Here is a 26,729-nt window from a genome sequence, read left to right on the forward strand (position 1 = left end):
AGAAACCCCCAAATTTCACGAACTAGTGTATATAAACCCTAGAAAATGGGAATTAAAATTTAGCAAAAGGGGATCGAGGGTAAAGTTGTACAAATTACTTGAGGTCTAACTGGGAGTTGTTTCTTAAAAGAATAATTAAAGAAAATATACAGAGAGAAAGAAAAAGGAGAAAAAGAGTACCTGACATAAATTATAGCATAATGTTGATAAATTTGTTTTCGATTTAGGATATAGAGAGAAAAATAAGTTAGGGTTTGCTGAAATCAAAGAGAAATTTATGAATTCATACATTGATTTACCTAAGAAAGAAATGGGGAGTTACCTCATAACTTTAGAACAAACACGAGAAGGAAGGGTATTAAAACCATATCAGATTCCACAGATCCAGTCGCTTTGGTCTGGTCTTATCCGACCCAACCCAGGAACGAGTGTTTTAGAGTTCTTCAAGTCGAAGTGGATAACATAGATTCTCTACCCCATTTTGAGTTTAAGGTGAAAGGGCGAGGGCGAGGGCGAGGGCGAGGTCGATCGATGGAGGGAGAGGGCGAGGGAGTTTGAGCGGGAGGCTGTGAGAGAGATAGAGAGACTGAGGAGAATAGAAGAGGAAGTTTGATAGTGAGAGAGAGATCGAGAGGGCAGATCGAGAGGGAGAGGGAGAAAGAGAGAGAACAGATCGAGGGAGCTGAGAGAGAAAGAAGGTTTGTATGTGTGATAAAGGAGGATTAATGAAGATACTGTAGCACCGGTTTTTTTCATTTCCTTTCACATACATAACGGTCGCAGCTAGTAAGTGTTGTTTAGGCAATTTCATAAACTCTACTCTGCCAAAAACTATTGGATTTCATGCATTCATACAACGGCTTTTTAAAAACTGTTGTGTGTTAAAATTACACAACAGTTTTTAATAAACTGTTGTGTAGGTAGTGTCGTCTATTAACATTATTGTAGTAGTGACCGTAAAATTCATGTTATGTATATATATGGCCATACACCATAATTTATCGATCTATGATATATTGATACATACATGTACAATGAATTATTAAAGAGAATCATCAATTTGCATGGTTGCTATTTATAATAAGGGCAAGCAATCTTAAGTTTTATATTGCTGGGGGTTAAATATTAATCTTATGTATTTAACTATACGGATCATTGTTATTTGTTAGTCACCAAGTGGCCAAATTATAAAGTTTCATGAATATTAAATTAAGTGTCAATTATTTTACTCATGTTTATGGATGCATATAAATAAACTAAAACCTTGAAAGTTTTAAAGGTTCGAATAACATGGAGTTATTTTGTATAGACATATTGTAATTAAGTCTTAATTTACGGGTTTTCATAATTGTAGATGTACATTAAGTACGTACATGGCTACCATATCTTATACTTTTTTGAGCATTTTATTGATTGTTAATACTGAACGTTTTTGTTTAGGGAATTGATGTTGTGTTGTTTTGATCAATCCTTATAAACCACAATAACTGTTTTTGTGCTAATTACTTTTGCATTAATGAATGGAAAACGTTTATGTGAAATTAATATAATTTGGTAGTTTGTTCAGTGTTAGCACATTAGCAAATTTTATTGCAGCATGTTGAAGGCTCTCCAATCAATTATTTGATTATCATATATGGACGGACTGTTTGTTCTTGCTTTTGCTCTTATAGTAGAAATTGGGGAAGATATGTTCATTAAATTTCTACTTTATAAATGGCTTTGTGAGACCTTTGATCAGTGCGTGGGAGCAAAAAGTTTTGTAAACTTAATGGTTAATGCTCATTGATATATGATTATAAATATAAAGGGGTAATTTGTATGTATCTTATTTAGATTGGTTTTGGTTGTTCAAATATAACAAAACCCTTCTAGCCGTCTTGGACTATAAAATTACCAATAAGAAAAATAAATCATTCCACGAAAGAGACTTGGGTATCTAAGTATATACTATTCTATGACGTATCTTGTATTGTTTGCTTCCTATTAAATATTATTTTCGTGGGACGAAACATTGTTCTAGAAGAAGCACTAGCATTGAATGGTTTGTAATTGACGTGTGATCATATACGTGAGTTGTGTGATTCTTGATTTGGCTTATGTGAATTATTTGGATAGAACATTGTTTACTTACATTAATCGCTTTTGGAGTTCCTGATCTGTAAATCATGGCTTAAGTTTAAATGGTGTTTTAAAGGTTGTCCTCTTACGTTTACATCCATAACTGCCTGAGCGATTACATGTGCATTACAGATTTATGATATATTATTCTTCCATGGTCAGTAACTTGCGATTCAATAATATTATTTCTGGTTATTTGGTCATACATTATATTCTAGAATAACCTTTTGCAGCAACTAGAATAATAAAGAAAAATAAGGAATCATCACTCATGAAATATGTATGATTTTTGAATCATCATCCGGTCAAAAGGAATTTTAGGACTAATAAGGATAATTGAAGTTATTCTCGCAAATTGTTTTGGTGTGCTCTTCTACTATAAATTATGCTTTCATTGAGATAGGATTCTTATTTGGTTGTTTGGTACTATGTTTTGCTTGTACCTATAAGGAAATTTTTGGAATACAATATCCATTAAAGAGATTACTCATATGCATTGATATTATAAAGGTATTTTTGTTAGGACAAGGCTTATGTAATTGCACATTGCTTGTTTAATTATCAAAACATCATTCTTAAAGAGTTCTTAAAGTGATGCATGAAGTAAATTTTATTATTTGAAAGGGTCCCTAGATTTGATAGTTGACCCACCCATTGAATAAAGCTATTCAGCTAATTCAGTTTTCCAGAAGCATGTCACCAATATGGGGTATTATGCAGTTTTTAAGATGCCTCAAGTTAGTGGGAGTTGTAATTTACTGACAGATAAGTTTTGGGTTTAACCAGTTTATGGTAAAGATGTTTCGATGGATAATGGTGTTATTTTTCTACAATTTTAATTCAAATTGGCGTGATTTTGTATTTTATTTTGTTACATTTTGGCAAATGAATAAAGTAAGGTGTGTCTATGCAGCATAGCTAGCAAAATAAGGTAGCTGCAGCACATATGGATTCATGAAAGAGCCAATTTTCATTTTCATTTTCATTTTCTAACTGAAGGAGATCTTAGTAATCTCTCAAGAGGACTTATGAATGTTTGTTTTGATTCTGTGATCCTGGTCTTGACGGATGCCACATGTGATTTTGAAAATGGATATGTGTGATTATAAAGACCTTGAATGATAATGCTCAATGTGCCTTGATGGTTCCATATCTAATCTTCAATCTTGACAGTGGCTTGACAGAGGAATGTAGTTGGGTTAAGTTTCAACATGGCCATTAAAGTAATCAACACAAAGCCTCAGTGATTATTTGACCAAGTAGGAGAATGTAAGACTTATTGATGTCTTAAACCATAAAGTGTTGGTCTTCTAATCACATTAGGAATAAAGGGCTGCAGTGTTTGATTAGGAACTTAAACTAGCTAGAGTTTTGGTCTTTGTATGCCATAAATTTTCGGCTACAATACCAAATATCATAAGGATTCCCATTTGCTTGTAGACTTAGGATTGATTAACTATTAGTATTGCATAAGGACACGCAAGTTTTCCTTGATGGGAATAACTCTTGCTATGAAGCATATAAATAGAGGTCCCTCTCCAAACGATCAATGCATTCTTAAAAGTAATATTCACCCCATCTAGAATCAGAGACTAAGGGATCGGATCGATTGTGAGAGAAGAGCTATGTTCTCTACCTTTCATGTTCTTGGTTTTCCTACTACTGCTGCAATTGTTTTCTTGTTCTACTGCATATTTGTGTTTTCTCGGGTTAAGTAAGATGGCAGAGCAAGGTTAGTGTTTATGGGCATATGACTATTAAAGTATTACAAATTAGGGACCTTCTATCATGACTGGAGGCATACAATGCCTCCACATCAAAAAAAAAAAAATAAATAGATAACCTGCTGAATTGGTAAACAAGTTTTACCATTTTTTTGATGCATCCCTCAAGATAATGGTAACTCTTTATCAAGATGTGGTAACTTACCATATTCTTGATCGAAGTTACCATTTTCTTGAACCGAACATCAAGAAAATGGTAACCAAAACCTTGCCTCAAACCAAGTTATCACTTTTTTGATCGTTCGATCAAAAAAATGGTAACTTGGTTCAAAAATGTGGTAACCAAGCCCAATCATGACCAAAATTACCATTTTTTTGATTTTTTTCCTCAAGAAATGGTAAGTTACCATTTTCTTGAACCAAACATCAAGAAAATGGTAACAAATCAGTGGGGCAAAAAATGTTACCACTTTCTTGATCGTTCGATCAAGAAAATGGTAACTTGGTTCAAGAATGTGGTAACCAAGCCCAATCTTGACCAAAGTTACCATTTTGTTGATTTTTTTCCTCAGGAAATGGTAACTTTTTCTCAAGAAATGGTAAGTTACCATTTTCTTGATCCAAGTTACCATTTTCTTGAACCAATCCCCAAGAAAATGGTAACCAAATCAGTGGGGCAAAAAACGTTACCACTTTCTTGATCGTTCGATCAAGAAAATGGTAACTTGGTTCAAGAATGTGGTAACCAAGCCCAATCTTGACCAAAGTTACCATTTTGTTGATTTTTTTCCTCAGGAAATGGAACTTTTTCTCAAGAAATGGTAAGTTACCATTTTCTTGATCCAAGTTACCATTTTCTTGAACCAATCCCCAAGAAAATGGTAACCAAATCAGTGGGGCAAAAAACGTTACCACTTTCTTGATCATTCGATCAAGAAAATGGTATCTTGGTTCAAGAATGTGGTAACCAAGCCCAATCTTGACCAAAGTTACCATTTTCTTGAATTTTTTCCTCAAAAAATGGTAACTTTTTCTCAAGAAATGGTAAGTTACCATTTTCTTGATCCAAGTTACCATTTTCTTAAACCAATCCTCAAGAAAATGGTAACCAAATCAGTGGGGCCGGGCAAAAAACGTTACCATTTTTTTAATCGTTCGATCAAGAAAATGGTAACTTGGTTCAAGAACGTGGTAACCAATCTCAACCTTGACCAAAGTTACCATTTTCTTGATTTTTTCTCTCAAGAAATGGTAACTTTTTCTCAAGAAATGGTAAGTTACCATTTTCTTGATTTTTTTCCTCAAGAAAATAGTAACTAAATCAGCCAAGCAAAAAACGTTACCACTTTCTTGATCGTTCGATCAAGAAAATGGTAACTTCGATCAAGAAAGTGGTAACTAAGCCCAACCTTGACCAAAGTTACCATTTGCTTGATTTTTTTTCTCAAGAAATGGTAACTTTTTCTCAAGAAATGGTAAGTTACTATTTTCTTGATCCAAGTTACCATTTTCTTGAACCAAACATCAAGAAAATGGTAACCAAATCCGTGGGGCAAAAAATGTTACCACTTTCTTGATCGTTCGATTAAGAAAATAGTAACTTGGTTCAAGAATGTGGTAACCAAACCCAATCGTGACCAAACTTACCATTTTCTTGATTTTTTTCCTCAAGAAATGGTAAACTATCATTTTCTTGATTCAAGTTACCATTTTCTTGAACCAAACCTCAAGAAAATGGTAACCAAATCAATGGGGCAAAAAAACGTTACCACGTTCGATCAAGAAAATGGTAACCTTAGTCAAGAATGTGGTAACCAAGCCAAATCTTGACCAAAGTTACCATTTTCTTGAATTTTTTTTTTTTCTCAAGAAATGAGAACTTTTTCTCAAGAAATGGTAAGTTACCATTTTCTTGACCCAAGTTACCATTTTCTTGAACCAATCCGTAAGAAACTGGTAAACAAATCAGTGGGGCAAAAAACGTTACCACTTTCTTGATCGTTCGATCAAGAAAATGGTAACTTCGATCAAGAAAGTGGTAACCAAGCCCAAAGTTGACCAAAGTTACCATTTTCTTGATTTTTTTTCTCAAGAAATGGTAACTTTTTGTCAAAAATTGGTAAGTTACCATTTTTTTGATCTAAGTTACCATTTTCTTGAACCAAACATCAAGATAATGGTAACTTCATCACTGGGCCAAAAATCGTTTCGCACTGCAACTGTGTATAGACGAAAGGCAATTGCATTCTCAGACTACTAAATACAAGCTCCTGTTTGACAATCAAGTTTTGACATGCAATCCAAAACTCTGAACAAAATTGCTTCTATAGTTATATACCAAGTTACCAACTATGAATTATAGTCTTAAGGTATAGGGTATTGGGTAAGTTATAGGATTTAAAAATTTTAAAAAACACAATAGGATTTAGGATATAGAATATAGGGTTTAAGTTTAAGTTTCTAATTTGACGAAAACTCAAACCACACATATTTATACATTTAGACAGTAACTGTGGTTCCTACTAATATATTTTGGCAGAAGCCTTTTAGCTCATTTCTCTTACAATTTGATTCCCTACATGTACTTAACTTTTTCGTGGAGATGTGAGTTTGTCTAGTTTCATAATGACTATAAATTTAATTGATCCCCTTGTAATAGTTTTGACTTAATAAACAAGCAATGCTAGAATCAAGCATTTACATGTTGCTGAATATCAAGTACCAAAAAGTGTCAACACATATTTTGACAACATATCCACATTTACACATAAAGTACCAAAAAGTGCCAATACAGAGTTTGCCAATACACATGCTTGTATTTTGATGCCAGCTGCAATAATATCCCTTTATGTATTAACCAAACCAAAGTCAGCAACCTTGGCCCTCATATCATCCCCAAGAAGTATGTTTGAGGGATTTAAATCTCTGTGAATGAAACTTTGTTGAGCTAAGTTGTGCAAATATTTGACCCCTCTTGCCACATCGAATGCTATTGTCACTCTCTGCTTCCAAGTAAAAGGAGGTACCCCATTCTCGCGCCAATCAAACAAGTGTTGTATCAATGTCCCTTGTGGCACGTACTCGTATACCAGAAGCCTCTCATTGCCATTGATGCAGGATCCTAAAAGAGCAACTAGATGTCTATGCCTTAGTGAGGACTGCAATTTCTGCCGGAAACTCATTCAATCCTTTAGTTCCTACTGCCACAGATTCCATCCTTTTAACAGCAATGTTAGTCCCATCATGCAATTCACCTTTGCAACAATTTTAGTCCCATCATTTAAACATGAAGCTCACTACGGTCACCACTGCTCAGGCTATGCAGATCACTTGCAAACGAGTGTAGAAGATTTTGCCACAATAAAGAATATCTAGCACCTGAAATTGAAAAAATAAATGAAATTTCTTCAATTATTCTTCTATAATCTTTTCTATGATTTCCTATAGACATCCACATAACGCACAATCAAAATTTTGCCAAGACCATTCAGAAAAACCAAAGAAAAAGATGCAGCTGAATATCTAGTGTTACCCGTTCTTGATCGAAGTTACCATTTTCTTGAACCAAACATCAAGAAATGGTAACCAAATCAGCCAAGCAAAACACGTTACCACTTTCTTGATCGTTCGATCAAGAAAATGGTAACTTGGTTCAAGAGTGTGATAACCAACCCCAATCTTGACCAAACTTAACATTTTTTTGATTTTTTTTTCTCAAGAAATGGTAATTTTTTCTCAAGAGATTGTTCAAATAAAGCAAGCGGTTAGAAAGCAACAGCAATCCCTACCTACCCCACCCCAAGTCCATCCCGGATAACGACCATTTAAGCACCTCTGGAAGCAGACATAAAGAGATGGCAGAGTCGGCGCCTGTGGATTCAGACTCTGAAGGGGGGGAGGAGGGGATACATTATTGAAGCTAACACTTCCTTAAGGAAAGACATAACCTTACGGTAGCTACGTAGCTCTGCTTTCTCTCTCCCTTTCATAGCTGTAGTAGAGGCAGTTCAGTAGCAGTGGTAGGGCATAGCTGTTGTCTCTCAGGTAGGGCACAACACAGTAGTTGCTGTTGTCGTATAGGTAGGTAAAGAACGAGGGGGTCTTCGAGACTATGAATCTTTCATCTTTTCCCCTCCCGCGATAAGGATGTTACTTTGAACGGGCGTGCTTCTTTCTATGGAGGCGCGCATCACTTTGGACGTGCTTTACTGGCAGATGCATGAGTCAAAACGTAATAGCTAGGAACGTCGTGGGAGGAGAATAAGAAAAATTTGTTGCATAATCCAAGTAAGAGTCAACATCTCGTTAATCAAAATCATCATCACGAGCAGTAGCTGAAACTGCTAGTCAATCTATCGGATCAACTTCTGCCTACCCTCATCGGGAGTGTTTTTTCTTCAACGGGAGGCTGGCCTATTATCCCACCCACGTCTATCCATAAGTAGTGAGAGCGAGCTTGGTTCTTAGGCACTTGACTGTTTCCCCCTTCCGGTTCCCCCGGCTGGGCCAAGCTAATAAGATCCGGGCTCAGCCAATTTTTAGTAAATGCAGCTTAAACACTATCACTATTCCAAAACATTGATTTTTCAATGAAACAAAACCCATACTAGTTATTCCCACCCGGGGCACTTGATTGATCAGAAGAAACGTCCACTTCTTCCCCCTTATGCTATGGGGGTCGTTAGCGCTACCAGTGCATCTGTTCCTTTGCCGCTACCCTTAATAATGCCTTCTGTCAGTATGAGTGAGCATGTTTCCCAGCTCCCGGTCTTTCTAAACAACAACGGGTTCTAATAAATTCAGCCTTGTCATGGGGTTAGAATTCATAAAGGTGGATAGATATGGCTACAGTAGATTCTTCCGGCCGAGTCCCAGTGGCAGAGTCTTGAGGCACGGATCCAACGTCAAGTTCAATTACTCCAACAGTCTGGCGGACGAAATTTTCGAATGCTCGGACCGTCATCGTCTTTCTCTTCATATCTCCATGCCCTAGCCCCAGGGCCTTTACACTACTCAACGTGCAAACATTCAAACTACTCTCATTATCAATCAACACTGCAGGTACTATCTGGGCCGACAAGACACCAAAATAGAAAGCGGGTGCGTGTGGGTTCTCCGGGATCTCATCATCGGAGAAGGTAATCACCAAGTTACCATTTTCTTGATCCAAGTTACCATTTCCTTGAACCAATCCTCAAGAAAATGGTAACTTCATCACTGGGCCAAAAAACGTTTCGCACTGCAACTGTGTATACACGAAAGGGCAATTGCATTCTCAGACTACTAAATACAAGCTCCTGTTTGACAATCAGGTTTTGACATGCAATCCAAAATTACACAGTTTGACTAGTCTGGAAACGCGTCAGAGGCAGCATCTGTTGAAGAATCTGCCTCTTTTTGGACACATGGAACTCTGCATGGGATTGAATGATAGGTCTACTGCATCCTCGTGCACAACTGGGGTTCCTATAAGGCATATTATTACAGAGGCAATCCCCTGCCCATGACATTATGTTTTTCAGTGATATATTCTTAAATGAATGTATTTGTCTAGTCTAACATACCCAATTATCCTCTGCTAGTTTAAATTGGAGTGCCTGAATATTTACTAACGAACATGAACTTATTAACGTCTCAATAACTTAACTGTCATAATTTTCAGGATGCACACCAATACGTCATTTATTTACCAAACAATGCAGCCACATATTCATATATACACAGTCACATTACTCACATCGATCCATAAACAACATAACGAACAAAATGCATAAAATAAAATGGCCAAGCATACACTTCATCCATAGTACTTAGAATGAGTCTTAGTACAACAATAACCAAGCTGATACCCAAGAAGCAATTCTCACAACATGAAAACTGCAAAATTAATCAAGAGTAACAGCAATCTTCCTGATTGTAGCCTGCCAAGTTTGGTGACGTTACAACCAGTTTTGCACATTATAATTACATTTGTTATTACGGGGAGTAAATGTCATCAGGATTAGGTGACCACAATGAGTCAGATGGCCACCATGGACACCAATTGGTAGGGGTGCAGTCTGGCAATGACTATGAATGATAGTCGTTCCCAGGGTCTTCATCCACCAAATCCAGGGGTCTGGACTATTGAGATAAATCAGGGGCAGCTGACCCTTGTGATGAATCCGCAACATTTGACACTCCGGTATCTTTGGGTGGTTGTGATGCCGAAACATTGGTGAATCCACAGTTCTTGTACTCATCTACCCATATCCAGCCATGGCAGTCAGCCTTACCCTAATACAAAACACATGCATTATGACATTTCAATGTTTTGGTTGCACAAATGGTTGGCCAAACTTAACCAAAACGTTCACTTACATTAGTCCCTTCGCATCCCCAGGCTGGGCGTTGATTATAAAAAACACTACTACAATGAAGTTAATAGACAACGGTAAAAAACCGTTGTCTATTTGCCCAAAATTTCGTCATCTAGGCGAGTGACATCTATAGCATATTTAGACAATGGTAAAAACCTGTTGTCTGAATGGATTAATACAACAGTTATAATTTAAAACTGTTGTCTAGTATCCACCAAAATGCATGATTTTCATCTTAAACGGTTGTGTTGAAACACAATACACAACGTTTACAGATACAAAACTATTGTATTAGTAATGATTTGACAATACTTATTTACTATAAATGTTGTCCAAAGTATTGTTAAACATCCGTTTTAAGAAACACCGTTGCATAATTAAGTATAAAACTGGCATGAATGTTGGTACATAAGAAACTCAACAACAGTTTTTACTAAAACATGTTATTTTAATTACTTATACATATCATTTTATACCCTAAAACCGTTGGGTAATCATATTCTCCACAACTTCTTTTAACTATATATGATGTTAAGATATGCGTATGACAAGTAATTTTTTTTCAAAAATGTTGTATAGATAGATGATACACATCAATTTTTTGGTAAACCCTAAACCGTAAAAGTTTTAACTGTTGTTAGTAGGTGTGTTATACAATGGTTATTTAACTAAAACCGTTGTCTAAGATTAATTAACACAATTTTTTTAAATTGAAAACTGTTATTTGTTTGATTCACATTTTAATATCCCTGCTTGCATCCAATTGAATCCCCATTAATTCCCTGCTTGCATATCCAATTGGAATTAAATCCCACTGAATCCCAACTTGTTGCATCCAAAGTAATCCACAAATTTGATAACTCAAAAAGATCCATGAATTTATTAAATTGGAATTGGAGTTTACAAAGTCGATCATGATAACAAACCCATGCACACATCCCTTGCCAATTAATGTATAGCCCAAAAAATTATAAGTAACTTGATAACTACAAAAAGTACTTGTTGATTACAAAAACTATAAAGCTAGGGATGGCATGGTCTAACCTAAGTAATCGTGCAAAGTCAGCCATATACATACCAAAATATCTGACTTTGCAAGATTAGCTAGTCAATGAACTGCTCCCATCATAATATTGCATGTCTACACAGCCTAGCCAGTTAACTATATAAAATATTTACCAAAAAATGCTTGTTAAACCTAGCCAGCGGACTTAGGGAAGTGAGGAGTACGTATTGGATCTACATATAGCGCACCAGAATGCCCGCCCATTCAGTGCGTACTTCATCAATTTGGTCCTGTGAATAGGTGTTGTCCTTTCTCCTTTCCCACTGAAATTAACCATGGAGTAACAAAGGGATTAACATAAGAGAATACACCAATAAAAAATTCAACATTTTTGTTTAATTAACCTTTTTTTTTTTTTAGTAATTGAATGAATCAATAAAAAAAAAAGAGCAAGGGAAACCCCTGAACCAAAGAACAAACATACAAAGCAAGAACAAACCATCAAAATAATGATCTAAGTGACTTAAAAAACAATTAACCTTCCATAACCATCAAGTTAATCATCAACCATCAAATTAATGATCTAATTGACTTAAAAAACAATTAACCTGTCATAACCATCAAGTTAATCCATCATCATCATAATTAACAAGGGTTTTCCACAATTGATCCAAAGCACATTTTAAACAAAATGAAACATGTCCCAAGTGTAATGAGGTTGCAGCCAAACCATCATGTTATCATGACACCATGAAACATGCACACTGTAACACATGCAGTATACCAACATTCAACATTCAAACCTGGGCAAAGTTTAGTAGACAGCAGGAAATCGTTCAAAGGTCTATTTTGATTTGGTAAGATTGAAATAATTCTAGCATGCAAGCTTAATTAGATGAAAGAGCTTAATTCCACTTATGATGATTACACAAAAAAAGTGAACCCAAAATCTGTTTAGAAGTTACAAAAATTCAGGAAATTTGCTGGCCAATTACTCAATTTCATCAAAGTGCAAGTCACCAATCAATTGGTCAACATGACAAAACAAACAGGCTAAATCTAAGCATAGATCCAAGAAAAGAGTTGCATGACCCAAAGAAAGGTGGGATTTTCAAAAATAAACTATCAAAGGTGCACAACAACACAGCAAATGATAAGCATATGTAAAATGAGTAACCTAAATACACCCAAGGGTTTAAATTTCGAAAATTTCGGCGAAATTTCACCGAAATTTTCGATTTTGGGAGGGATCGAAATCGAAATCAAGTTTTGTTAAATTTTCGGTATAATTTCGGTGAAATTTTGAAAATTTCGCCGAAATTCTCGAAATTTCGCCGGTGAACTGGTTTTGGAATTTTGGGTTTTAGAGAGGAGGCTGGGTAGGAGAGGAGGCTGGGTTGGAGAGAAAAAGATGGTTTTGGGAGAAAAATGGGGCGGTGGCAGGGGGCGCGGCAGGGGCGAGATCGGGGGAGAAAGAAGAGAGGCAGCGGCAGGGGGTGGCCGGGGGGCGCGGCAGGAGGGAGATCAAGGGAGAAAGAGGAGGGGGCGCGGCAGGGGAGGCGCGGCAGGGGGCGCGGCAGGGGGGCGCGGCAGGGGGCCGCGGTAGGGGGCGCGGCAGAGGAGGCGTGGCAGGGGGGAGAAGGTGGTGAGGGTGAGGTGGGTTGGTGATGGATTGGGGAGAGAGAGAGAGAGAGAGAGAGAGAGAGAGAGAGAGAGAGAGAGAGAGAGAGAGAGAGAGAGAGAGAGAGAAGAAAACACAGTGGAACTGTGGAAGGTTTGCTGGAGACTCGGGGGGAAAGGAAAGAAAAGGGAAAGAAGGAAAGAAAAGGGAAGGAAGGAAAGAAAAGAAGAAAAAAAAAAAAGAAAGGAAAAAAAGAAAAAGAAGGAAAGAAAAAGAAGAAGAAAAAAAGAAAAGAAAAAAAGAAAAAGAAGGAAAGAAAAAGAAGAAAAAAAAAAGAAAAAAAAAATTAAAAGGTCTAGGGTTGATTGGGGTTTGGTGTCTTTGGGCAACTGTAAAGAAAAAAAAATAGTTTGGGTTTTTATTTGGCCTTTTTGGAGTTTCATTTAGTTGTTTTTAAACTTTAAATTTGTAAACTCTAATATATTTCTATATAAAAAATAATTTAAAATACTCTAAAGAGCCTAAACCCTAATATCATATACCATATCCTAGTTTGAGGTTTTTAGGCAATTGAAAAAAAAAAATGATTTGAGATTTCGTTTGGCCGTTTTGGGATTTCGTTTAATTGTTTTTAAACTCTAAACTAATAAACTATAAAGTAAATGATTATAAAGCCCAAAATTGGGCTTTCACTACTTTTAAGACCCAGGTCTTTTTTTGGTATTTGAAAGAAGCCCAATTTATACCAACCCGGTCCTCACTTCCGTCTCCATCATTCTCTCTCCGTCTCCTTCTTTTCTCTCCGTTTATCTCCATCTCGATCCCTCTCTTTCTCTGTCTGCAAGCTTTGCCGCTGCTCCCTTCTCCGGTGACTCACCATTGTTGCCGTCTTTGATCGGACAATCGTTGCCCCTGCTTGGATCGATCTCGGTGCCTTTCTTCGGCAAACCACCACGAAGATGATCCTCCCTTCGCTTTGAGAAAGAGGTAGCAGAAGCCGCAGCTCCAGATCGACCTCCTTCCTCACTCCCCACCTCACAAGTATGTCTCTCTCTTCCTATCTCTATATCTCTTTTCTCTCTCAGCTTAGCTTGGAAACATGGCCTACGCTACCACTGAATTGGGGTTTCTGATTTTGGGACTCCAATTTCAGGTTTAGGACTCCAATTTCAGGTTTAGGACTCCAATTTCAGATTTTGGCACTCCAATTTCAGATTTTGGGGTTTCTCTCTCCACTGATTGGTTTGTATGCTAAGCAATGAAAGTAATGGATTATTAAATGATGTTGAGGAATTGATTCATAATTTCGTTTCTTGTTTTTCTTCCAATGAAATTAATTTTTCATTCTTGTTGAGATATGGGTGTTAGATATAATTATAACTTTGCTAGTGATTGTTCAGCTCTACACAAGAAAGGTTCCTATGGATCCCAATGTTGACCTGCAAGCCATAGCTACATCTTGCAATGGATTTGTTGGGGCTGACCTGGAAGCTTTATGTCGTGAGGCTGCCTTGTCTGCAATGAAAAGGTATTCAGATGCCAATAAAGATGGTGCGTTTAGCTTATCAATAGAAGACTGGAAGCATGCAAGGTCTGTGGTTAGCCCAAGTATAACAAGAGGTGTCACTGTGGAAATCCCCAAGGTGACTTGGGAAGATATAGGAGGATTAAAAGACTTGAAGGTGTGTAAATTTTTGTATTCATTCAGGTTTGGAGTCTGATGGTACTAATTATACCTTTCTCATTTACAGAAAAAGCTCCAGCAAGCTGTTGAGTGGCCTATTAAATATTCTACTGTGTTTTCAAGGCTGGGAATATCACCCATGCGGGGAATTCTCCTCTATGGTCCTCCAGGATGCTCAAAAACCACCCTTGCTAAAGCTGCTGCACATTCTGCCCAAGCTTCTTTTTTTTCCTTGAGGTTTGAACTTCTTTTGTAGTCTTCAAGAGGGATATATTAACAGGAGAATCTTAACATGATTGACTTATTCATGGTACCGATTTAGAATACTGTATTGGGTTGCTTAAATACCTTTTATTTTGTTTGGGCTGAAGCCCATTTCTTAGGATATATTTCTCTTAGAAATTATTCAAGGCTGACGATCATAAAGTTAGGTGCCTTTTTTCCAGATCAAAGGGGTAGGTGAAACAAAATGTGCAATCTCAAAAGTAAAATTTAGTGTTAGGCTGATTTGCTGAAACAAAATGTCACCTTTAATTATTCATTGGAAGGAAGCTGCTCACCTTAAAGGGAACAGAAGAACTGGTGACTAATATATCGATTTTGTTATTAATTAGTGTACGTAATTGTGGTATATATATAACTATATATATATACACGGGTGGTGCAGGATATTGGTTTGTGTAACTACTTGTATATTAGTGTTTCATTATCATTATTGAGTAATTCATTGTTTGTGTTTCAATGGCAGGGGAGGTTTGTTTCTCTTGACTTTTTCTTGACTAGAATTTTGGGGTCATGCCTATATTTGTTTAGGTGGCAATTCAAGTAGGAATCAAAGATGTACTACTGAAAATTTTATATATTGTTCAAATCATTTATAGTTATGTCGTGCATCTTAGTTATGTTAGTAGAATATGTCATATTCATTTTATAGCCAATATGTAAGTGGAGTTGCGATTGTTACTGCTTGTCAGTAGCAATATGTAAGTAAGTTATACAGTAATGTGATTGTTATTTAAAATGTTATTTTATAGCCAATATGTAAGTGGAGTTACGATTGTTACTGTTTGTCAGTAGCAATATGTAAGTGGGGTTACGATTGACTTTTCCTTAAAAATGTTTGTTGATGCTTAGTTGCTGCGTTAAAAAGTGGTGTTTGTAGACATAATTTTGAGTGGATGAATTGCAGGTAACATTGGACAATATCTGATTATTACTTCCAGGCAGTAGCAATAGGTGATTGTTAGCAATACCTGATTGTTAGCAATACCTGATTGCCACTGGCAGGTAGTAGCAATTCCTAATTGTCATTGCCAGACAATAGTAATAGGTGATTGTTATTGCCAGACAGTAGCAATATGTGATTGTTATTAGCAGTAGGTGAATATTACTGTCAGGCAGTGACAATATGTGATTATTACTGTCAGACAGTAGCAATAGGTGATTGTTACTATTCGATAGTAACAATTATATTTATTATTAAAACACAAAAGATTACTGTGTGACAGTAGCAATCAAGTGATTGTTACTCTCTGAATTTTGTAATTTTCTATGGTTTGAATTTTGGTGATTGTTATTGTATGACGATAACAAGATATATTAGTTATCTTCAACAGGTGATTGTTACTGTAAGACAGTATCAATAGGTGATTGTTACTACCAAATAATAACAATTTCTGATTGTTACTGTCAGACAGTAGCAATAAGTGATTGTTATTATCAAACAATGATAATACTTGATTGCCACTGCCCGGCACTAGCAATACATGATTGTTACTATTCGATAGTAACAATTATATTTACTATTAAAACGTAAAAGATTATGGATGCCTCATCTTGATTTTTTGTATTTTATATTGGTTATTATTTAAGATGTTTTATGACATGAAAATACATAAATTATTATTTGGTTTTTTTGGGTAGTTTATGTACCAATTGGTACTGAAATGAAAAAAAAAAAAAAAAAAAAAAAAAGGGGGGGAAAATGGCATTTTAAAAACACTGTAGCGCGCTACAGTAACGGCGTCACTGTAGCGCTGTTACTGTAGCACCGGTTTTTTAAAAAGTGGGCCGCTACAGTATTTTACTGTAGCGCTTGGGCCGGATGAATAGTGAATTTTAAAAAATGGACTTTAAAAAAAAAAACCCTAAACTATAATACCTTTTTATATAAAAAATAATTAAAAATATCCTAAAGGGTCTAAACCATAATATCTTATACGATATCTTAAATAATATAGAGTATAAATTATAAAGTATATATTAATTTTATTGTATATATTATAGAGTATAAAGAATATATTAATTTTATTTATTCATTATACTAATTTTATTTCACAGTATTTACCTTCAGCGCGCATTATATTCATCTTATATCACATGAAACTTACTATATAATTTGGTTTTTTCAATGTTTTTTATCAATGTAGTAGATAATATGTTAAATAAACATATAGTAAAGTTTCATTCAAAATTTTCGTATTTTGATAGTAATTTCCATCGTTTCCGTTTAATTTCTGTCGAAATTTAAAAATCTTCGAAATTTCCGTCGAAATTTCCATCGAAATTTCCTCGAAACCCAAAATTTTATTCCTTGAATACACCAAAGAAAAAAAATCAAAAATAAAAGAGAACAAGGGACTTGGAAACTAGCAGGGCATCAAGTTGCAGAAGCTCAATTAAACCCTCCAACAAAAAGTTAAAACTAAAAGTCATTGAAGAGAAAGAGAGACAACAATTACAAAGAACAGATAATATTCTTTTATACCTAAATTAATAACTTCTTTGTTTTCATAATGCTACTATGAACACATGCAAATGTGCGTAAGACTTAAAATCTGTCCCAATTAAGTCTGGGCCAAATGCTACCTAGGACTTAAAATCTGCCCCACATGCAATTAACCTTTCAGCTTATTAAATTTCAAACTTCTCATGATATATATATCCTAGTATATATACATTCCAAACAGTATAAAATTAAGTTTAAATTTCAAGTTCAGTTTGTACCTTGGTAGCAAAGCTTAATCCTTCATCTTTAACTATCTCTTTCATAAACCGCATAACAAAATAGCCACACTCCTTGTGGGTTGGTTGTTGAGGAATGCCCTAAATAGTATATATCCTAGTATATATACATTCCAAACAGTATAAAATTAAGTCTAAATTTCAAGTTCAGTTTGTACCTTGGTAGCAAAGCTTAATCCTTCATCTTTAACTATCTCTTTCTTAAACCGCATAACAAAATAGCCACACTCCTTGTGGGTTGGTTGTTGAGGAATGCCCTAAATAGTATAAGCAATAGAATTAGGACCAAAATTCATAATCTTAAGTATTATATCTAAATCACTATGAACTTGAGTAGAAAAGCAAATAAATTAAGTCAAAGCATGTCAAGAACCAACTAAAGGAGTCATTTACATGCAAAAAAACATATTAATCTAGCTAGTACGCAATATGACAATTACATATTCTGACACACTTGGCTAGGAAGAGTTCCATACAGACTATTGTTTCCAAGAAATCTGGCTAAAAAAACCAAAAGGAACAAGAAAAAAGTCAGATGAATGACTAAGTCTCTGAACAAAATCTAAAGGCATTAGTCTGAATGTTCAATCAAAGTATGGAATGTGCCCATACACCTTGGATTTAGCTGGTAAAGGGCAGGTTGGTCTGGGGAAGCTTATAGATTTGATAACTATAATTATGCTAAGGCAAGAAAAAAATATAACAACGAAGAAGTTCAGTAGAGCATTGTAAACATAAATCAAATCTCCATTAGAACCTATATGCAGATTATGACTATGCAGATGCAAGCTTTACACAATAAAGTACTTTTGATTTAAGCCACCTTTCACTAGATAGGAAGACTAGCAAAGGCTGTTAGGAAAGTAGCCTATGTGATTTAGGAGCTCAAGGTCTCCTCCGTCGAATGAGATTTACTCTTTCCAATATGTTACACACCGCCCACCCCAAATCAAAGAAAAAAGACAATTACTACCTGAATAAGGTGCCTTAGAAGACAATGCAATATAGTTTGAGCTAGCAGAGTTAGCTCAATATTAACTTAGTAGCCTCCTTTGGTTGCTCTTTTGTGATAGGAACCTCAACTTCTTCCTCTTCCAAAAGCTACAATAAATGCCAAGAAAAACAAATCAGCATTAAAAAAATAAAAAAATCAACCAAAGACAGTTCAAACTCAGAAGCACAGGATGCTTTAACAAACTTACAGTTGCTGACTCCACAGACACAATCCCATACAGATTCAAATGAGCTTTAACCTTTAGTAAAAGCACAAAAAAAGACAACTGAAATAGGTAACAGAGCTTTACCTCTATTAGTTTCCAATCACTAAAAAAAAAAAGTAAAATAAGTCAAGTATGGCAATGAAAAGGGACTAGCTTAACTAAAATAAAAAATAAAAGATAAACTATACAATACATGAAAATGTATGGTAATTCCTACAATCAGTCATCAATGGTGACAATGTGGAGCTCAAAGAACCAAATTTGATCCCTCCAGACATTTAAAATCATTACCCACTTAAAACCAAAACACCCAAGAGTAAAAAACAGAGAAATAACTTAAAATACAAACTCTATGAAAAGAGAAACTTAATTAAGATCCAGACTTTAATTCTTATCTTCTTTTTCATCATCTTCTTGTTCTAGCATGCATACAATACAAGCTAGAACAAATACCAAAGCCCACTTCCGAGAATCACCATTCACCAATACAAACAGAGACAAAGTACTATTACAAAAAATATTAGATTTTGCTTTCTTACATCTGAATCAGCTTTTGATTTTGAAGGAACAAGAAGAAAGATAAGGGAAGTACCTTGAAACGCTCTATGCTAAATAAAGATCACTTAAAATATTCAGCTGTATCACAATCTGAGTAAGAATGCACATCATCTTTATTTTGATCATAACCAGACAACAACAAGAAACATGACACACTACAAAACTGGGATCTTGTGCAGTTCATCTCCTATCTAAATTTAGAAATTGACAGCCCCATCTAGAGTTCATCAATCATAACCTTCACAAAAACAAAGTACTAAAAAAACCAATATGAGCCTCATTGACCAAGCTATTAATAACAATTTTTTTTTTCTATCGATATATCTTCAATCAAACACAGCAAATCCCAAAAGGAAAAAAACATACAAATAATTATCAAAAGCTCCTAACTATCCAAACTCACATACACAACCTTCTAAAACATCAACCAAGTTAATTCTAATTCCACAAATTAAACCACCTAGGCAGCATGACAAACAAAATTCACATACAATGCTCATAAAATAAAAGGAGTAAAACATAAATTAGCTTCCACACTAAGATTAAACACAAGCAGACTAATCAAAACCCAAAAATCAAACTTGCCTGTAGAGTTCGATTTGCCCACACCAGAGTCTCTGATCAACACGATCTTGAACAGATAGTCGTACTCGTGCTCCACTCTACTTGCCATACAGCCTCTCCTCTCCAATTTCAGAAATCACAAAATCACAACTTAGCCCTAAAAATGAAAATCAAAAGCCCTAGAAAACGAAAATAAAAAAACATAAAGAACCTAACCTTGAATCAATAAACGAAATAGAGAGACATAGAGAGAAAGAGAGGAAGGAGTATTTAACGACGCTCTTGACCTTGGTTCATCACCGGATCTAAAAGAAACCTAGAAAGAACAGAAGATCCAAGCATAGAAAAATGGTGGGCAAACGGACCCTTATTATTAGACTACAAAACCCTCACTGACCATTTATCACCACAAGTGTAATCAAAGAGAAAAAGCAGAATGAAAAGAGATTACCTGTGACTAGAATTTGTTTTGCTCAGACCCATTAAACTAGAGGGCGAGGTGAGAGGCAGCTTTTGGGTTTCGATGGAGGACGATCGAGACTGAGAAAGAAAAGAGGGCGATGGCGAGGGCGAGGGCGAGGGTGAGGTCGGAGGGCGAGGGTGAGGTTAGAGGGCGAGGGCGAGGTCGATTGAGGGGAGGGTGTGAGAGAGATAGAGAGTAGGAGAATATGTAACGACCCGACCCAAATTTCACTAGAAATTTAAATTTTTATTTAACTATGGTTTTTAAGAGGTTGTTAAAGGATGTGGAATTGTATTTTAAAGATTTGAGATTTATTTGGAAAATAAAAAGGGTTTGGATTTAAAAGTTTTTTTTATTATTTTTGTTTTTGTTTTAATTTGGGGCTTGACCCAAAGTTGACTTTTAAAATAAATGGGCTTTCGATTTTGACTTTGGGCTCGTTGGATAGGTTTCGAGCCCATGAGTTCATAGACACGTAGCACGCATCATTTCGAGTTACGGTTAGAGAGATATAGGCGTTTGAAGCGAGGGGCAATTTTGTAAAATTGACAAATTGGGTTTTAAAAATTTCAAAATCAGATTTTTGTTAAGGATCTCTCTCTCTCTCTAGAACATTCTCTCTCCCCTTTTTATTTCTCTCTCCCCGACTCTCTCCCTCGGCCTTCTCTTCCCTCTGCGCACGTCCAGCTCCGGTGAGAACTCACCATCGCCGGCCAACCCACGACAGCCGAAGGCCACTGACGTGACCCCTAGCCGCTGGCCATCCTCCCTCGCGTCTCCCTTGCACCGGCGAGCCCTTCGACGCGCAGGAACAGTCGAGAGAAAACATAGCTCACCGCCGCCGATCTCATTTTTCCGGCGACGACGGGACATCGGACCCACTGGGTCTTGATCCTCTCGCCATGGCGAGTTCAGTCATGGTGCTCCCATGCTCCGATGATGCCCCATGACGGAGCAATGAGCTCGAGAAGCCCAACGCAGCCGCCGGCTTCCGCCGTCGATTCCGGCATTTCCGGCGAGATTTGGCCATCGACCCAGTTACGAAAATTGACCCTCTAGGTACGGGCTATTTTTCCCCTAAGGTGTGTTTTCCCAATTTTGAGAAATTGAAAATTTGATTTTAGGGTGTTTGTTATATTTCGAATTTCTTGAAATTGGACTTGAATTTGAATTGTTTTTGTGCAATTGAAGGTTTTATTGTGCAAATTAGAATTATTTGGAGTTGAATTTGGGTATTCCTAGGTTTGTGCCGCTGCTGCCACCGTTGGCGGCGGGTTGGATGATTTCTCGTATTTTTTCCACTTCCTTAGGGTTCTAGTAGCTTAATTCTAGGTTCTGTGACTATCTGGGGTTATTTTTGTGTGTTGTTTATGGCCGGGCAGCCACCGTGTGTGGTGGTTGGCCGCTCGTTTCGGTTGTTTAACAGCTAGTTAAATAATCTATTGTATATTGTTGGTTGTCTGGTCTTAACAGGTACATGGGCTCGGGAAATCTCATTCCCGATGCCGTTATGCTGCCGGATTTGGTATCCGAGCAATGGCACCGTGAAGGGTATTTCGCCCTTTTATGTAGTTAAATTGTGAGTGAAACGTATCGGACTTTTAATGTAGAGTACCGTTAAATAATTGTCGGTTTTGTGTGATTTGATGCTTTATGTTAGAGGAAGCTAAGTATAGGATTTAGACCATGGGAAGGATTTGACGAGGATTGAGACTAAAGGATTAAGCGAGGATTAAGCAATTATTATACAATAGACTGTGAGTAGGAATGACAAACAAGTAAGGGGTCGTGAGTAGGAATCAATTTCGGAAAGGTTTCGGTATAGTTCAGAGCAGACAGTGAGTGGACTTGGTTTCTTGAACGTTTTTATTTATTTCATGGATTTGTTCATATTTTATATCTTGAGTAATTGATTTATGAGTAGTGAGTTAGATTTTGTTTTCTTTGAAATGATTTCTCACGAACTTTGAGATTTAAGTCATGATTATTATAATGAGTTTTATCCAAATATGATGATTTGTGAGTTTGATCTTGATTTTAAATTGATTATGGGTTTTATGTGGTTATTTGCCTAATTAATCATTTGAAAATCAAATATGAGATTTTATCTAGTTTCTTGTTTTATATATATACGCACGGATTATTGCATATTTTTATTTATGGTCAAACGTTTTGATTTGGTTTTATGTATTGGAACGTAATTTATTGAGTACTATTTTACTAGTTGTGTTTATATATTTTGGTTTGAGGATTAAAAGTTCTGAGAATGCTATAAAGTTATTTTCTATTGGTGGAAAAAGAGATTTTGTTTGGTTATGAGAAATAGTTTTAAAACCACCTTTTCAGTACCCTCCAGGTTATCAGATAAATAGGTCTTTGGGACCCATCACGGCACACATATAAGCTTTGGGCCGTGTGTCGAGATGCTTCGCCCTTTGGGGGCCGCTCTGCGTGCACGTAAGACAGAAATTATGGCTCTGCATGCGTATGACAGATCCTCAGCTCTGCGCATGTAAGACATAAATTTTGGCTCTGCATGCGTATGACAGATTCTCGGCTCTGCGCATGTATGACAGAATATATGGCTCTGCATGTGTATGACAGATTCTCGGCTCTGCGCATGTATGACAGATTCTCCGGGTAACTGACTGGTGTGTGTTTTCAGTTGTTAAGTATTGAGTTTAGGGCAGCAAAGGTTTTTAAGTAAGACGGTTTCAGTTGAACAGTTTTATTGATTTTCAGTATATTGAGAATGTTTGAGAAGAAAGTTTTCAGCTCAAGTTATTTATTTATAATTGACAGAATCGATTTCAGTTTGAGAACTTGGATTTTCAAAGTTTGATTTTCAGCTTCAAATTTTATTATTTTACTGGGAAATGGTTTTAAAAACTGGGAGATTTCAAAGGACATCGTAAGGTTTTAGAGTTAAACATGTGTAAAAGGGTTTTTCTGAAAAGATATTTAATCTTTGATTTCCATTTCCGTTTAACTGTCCACTCACTGAGCCTATCTCACCGTTTTCTTGTTTTGTCTTAAATTGTTTTCCCCAGGTAGTAGCTTTGGTGGAGGTCGAGCCAAACATGTCGAGGCATAGCATCTATTTTCCATTCCCGGATCTTGTAGGCATCTTTTCCATTTTGTGGAAATTTATATAATAGGAGTAGTAGCTCTGATAACCATACTTAAATTATAAGGTTATTTTATATTGTTGGGTCTGAGACCCTTTTTGGTTGTGGTAGAGGTGGTTGCTGTCTTAGAAGTGTTTTTTTTTAACAGGTTTTGAAATTCTGGGTTAGTCCATTTTCAGGGGAGGTTCTGCCGAATTTTCGGTAGGATTTTCCTTGATTTCCGCAGGACCTTTCCGGGTTTCAGGGTGGAATCCGGGGGCGGTCCTGTCAGAATAGAAGAGAAAGTCTGATAGTGAGAGAGGGAGCATATCAAGAGGGTTTGAGAGAGAGAGAAGGTTTGTATGTGTAAGTGATAGGGGAGGACACAGATCGAGAGGATTAATGAAAATACTGTAGCACCGGTTTTTTTCATTTTGTTTCACATACACAACGGTCACGACTAATAAGTGTTGTCTAGGCAAGTTCATAAAATCTATCTCAAAAAAAAAAAGACTGTATTTCATGCATAAATACAACAGTTTTTCTAAAAACTGTTATGCTTTAAAACTACACAACAGTTTTAAAACAACCGTTGTGTAGGTAGTGTCGTCTATTTATATTATTGTAGTAGTGTTACCTTCAAAATTGGCAATATATTGCATCGAACCATAGTTGTCACAGTACAAAAACATGACTTTAATTTCTGAACTTGAGCTATTTAGACATCAATGCATTAGTAGATTTATTTCCTATTACAGTGAAATTGAAAAACAACAACAAAAAATACCAAGACGTTAATTTCTCTTACCTTCACAACTTTTAACACCATCACCTTTAAACCCAGCAGGACACTTGTATTTGACCTCTCCATCATCATGTTTAGAGAAATAATAGGAATTAAAAATAAATTTATTTTCCAAGAGCAGAATGTTTTGTTTTTTTTTTCAAAAAACAAAGGGAACACATAAAGATCACTTACCGTACAAGCAGAATATGCATGTCCATCTTGAGCTTCATGCCAACCACCTCCATTATTTACCTTGCACCTCCCAGGCCCACTCGCTGGAAGCCAATGGTAATATTAATCTATTGAAATACAATGTGCAACAAAAGGAAAACTTTTGCAAAGTGGAAGTATCCTAGCTATAATTTGATTAACATGAAGAAGAATATAAGAACTTAAATTTCAGTGCAGATTTCCATTGATCTGTAACCCATACATATTTATTTTTAGAACTAAGTCTGCAATATCTAGATATAAACAACTAGGATCATTAAATCTTGATCAAACCTTTTGAGCAACTTGAATGCAAAACCAGGATCATTATAAAAATCCATAATTTTTTTTAACCACACTTTTGCCTTCTCTATTTAATTTTCATGTCTTTTTTGAGAAAAAATATATAGTTTTTTCGTTTTACCTTCACAGCTAGTGTAACCATCTCCTTTGAACTGCACACCATCAACTAGGGGGCACTCACATACCCTCCCACGAATCTATCCTGAGTGTGCAAGCCGAAGTCCCAAAGAACAGGAGTTAAAATACACGATTTTCTGATTTGTCAAAAAGCATGTGATGAGCTAGTAAGTTATGATCTATACCTTGCAGGCTGTGAGGTTGGCTGCTTTATTTTGCCAGCAACCACCATTGTTATCCAAGCACTCATTCGTCTCAACATCTACCATGAATAAATAGTGAACACAACATTCAAGCCCAGAATGAAAAAATAACAAACAGATAATAAAACACCATACTAACAAGAGGGGCTTACCAGTACTCAAACAAACAGCTGGCTCAGTTGTCACAGTACAAAAGCAGCAATAAAAGTTATCAATTTTTCCTTCTTATGATGACATTTACATAGAAAACAAATTAAACAAAATAGATAAGAAAGTAAACATACCAGTATTCTCATCCTCAAATGCTCCTTCAACTGCAGAGTATGTTAATCAAAATATCAGTTGACACATCTAGGGTCCCTGTCATAGTTACATTAACAAAGGTGACATAACCACCTCTGCTGTCCTAAAGTAAACTGCATGTGTTTATATCCTTGTATTGATTTCTGTCCATCTGTTTTTTCAGGTAGGTAGGCACTATATTGTAGATGCCACTTCAGAAGAGGAATCCCAAATGAGCTCAGCTGTTTCTATTTCCGTTAATAGGCAAGGGCACATATGTGGGTTGACCAAACGGGGTGGTGCTGGCCTAGATACAAGCGTAATTCTTGACATGATATCTGTGGCAAAAAGTGTAAGTGAGCAGCTGATAAACACATTGGATTCCCAGATTGCTGCTGCAGAAGCTGGTGAAGATGAGTCATGACAATAGTTCGAACCCCTGACATATTTAAGTAGGTGGGTTCAAACAGGTCCTAGTTATATGAAAATTGTAATCTGATAACTTACATAAAGCTGATGAAAATATTTGAAATTTGTTGTAAGCGTATTTGGCACCCTTTAACCAAAATTAGTATTGGTATGTTGTTAAAGTTATTATTATGAAATCTTTAACAGTTCAGGTCTCTATTGGCTGATATTATGAAAGATGGGATTTTAGCAAATGGGAAATACATTTTCAGGAAAGATGTGAAACTAGGTTGGTATGAACTATGAAGTGTTTAATTAAACAAAACTAATCATCAACTTGCAGGATTTAGCAAGAGATCCAGAATATTAGTCCCACTCACATCAACACAGATAGTGGTCAACCAGAGATATATTAGACGCTGGTTCCATGGTTTTTCCAAGAATCCAAATATTTTAAAAGGGAATCATGACCAACTTACAATTCATTCCATCTGGAGATGGAATTAGAATGTCTCCGAGCATGTAATTTGGGTATTGCAAATGTTTGACTTACTCTTACTTAATTGTTGTGCCACTTCGAGCAGAAACTCCAGAATGGGGTCAAAACAGAAGAACTTGATCCAGACTTTTAGAGCAACAAACGAAGGAATGATCTGAACTTGTAGTTGAACAATCGCATCAATTTAACTTATAATCTAACCCAATTACGTCTCATATGGAACCATATTTAAAGGTTTGTGTAGCCAAAAACAAGGCAGAAGTGTTTACATGAATTTATCTTGAATACGTACAAGTGAATGTCTCAAGAGAAACGGAGTTGAATAAAAGTATAAAACCAATTAACAAAGGCCTCTCACAACTCAAATCATGCAAAAGCATAAAACTTGCATGTTTTTACTCTAAAGCAATAATCCGCATCCAAAAAACTACGAAGAACCATTTCTTTGAAAGGTACAAGGAAAGCAATG

The 26,729-nt window shown here is 36.1% G+C and overlaps 1 long non-coding RNA gene and 1 pseudogene across 2 annotated transcripts; one reads left to right on the plus strand and one right to left on the minus strand.

Moving 5' to 3' along the window:
• Positions 1-11,136: 11,136 nt before the first annotated feature.
• LOC147286307 (uncharacterized) lies at positions 11,137-25,542 on the minus strand. Its single transcript, XR_015122083.1, has 8 exons — positions 25,356-25,542; positions 25,224-25,241; positions 25,054-25,130; positions 24,873-24,953; positions 19,903-24,513; positions 18,513-18,640; positions 17,522-17,796; positions 11,137-11,533 (listed from the first exon to the last, which is right to left on the minus strand). It is a non-coding gene; the product is annotated as an uncharacterized LOC147286307 (long non-coding RNA).
• On the plus strand, positions 14,063-14,771 carry LOC147286308 (cell division control protein 48 homolog B pseudogene; annotated as a pseudogene). Its single transcript, XR_015121660.1, has 2 exons — positions 14,063-14,513; positions 14,583-14,771. The product of XR_015121660.1 is annotated as a cell division control protein 48 homolog B pseudogene (transcript).
• Positions 25,543-26,729: the final 1,187 nt, after the last annotated feature.

The sequence above is a fragment of the Dryas octopetala genome, chromosome 4 (genome assembly GCF_963921425.1).
Source record: "Dryas octopetala chromosome 4, drDryOcto1.1, whole genome shotgun sequence".
NCBI lineage: Eukaryota > Viridiplantae > Streptophyta > Magnoliopsida > Rosales > Rosaceae > Dryas > Dryas octopetala.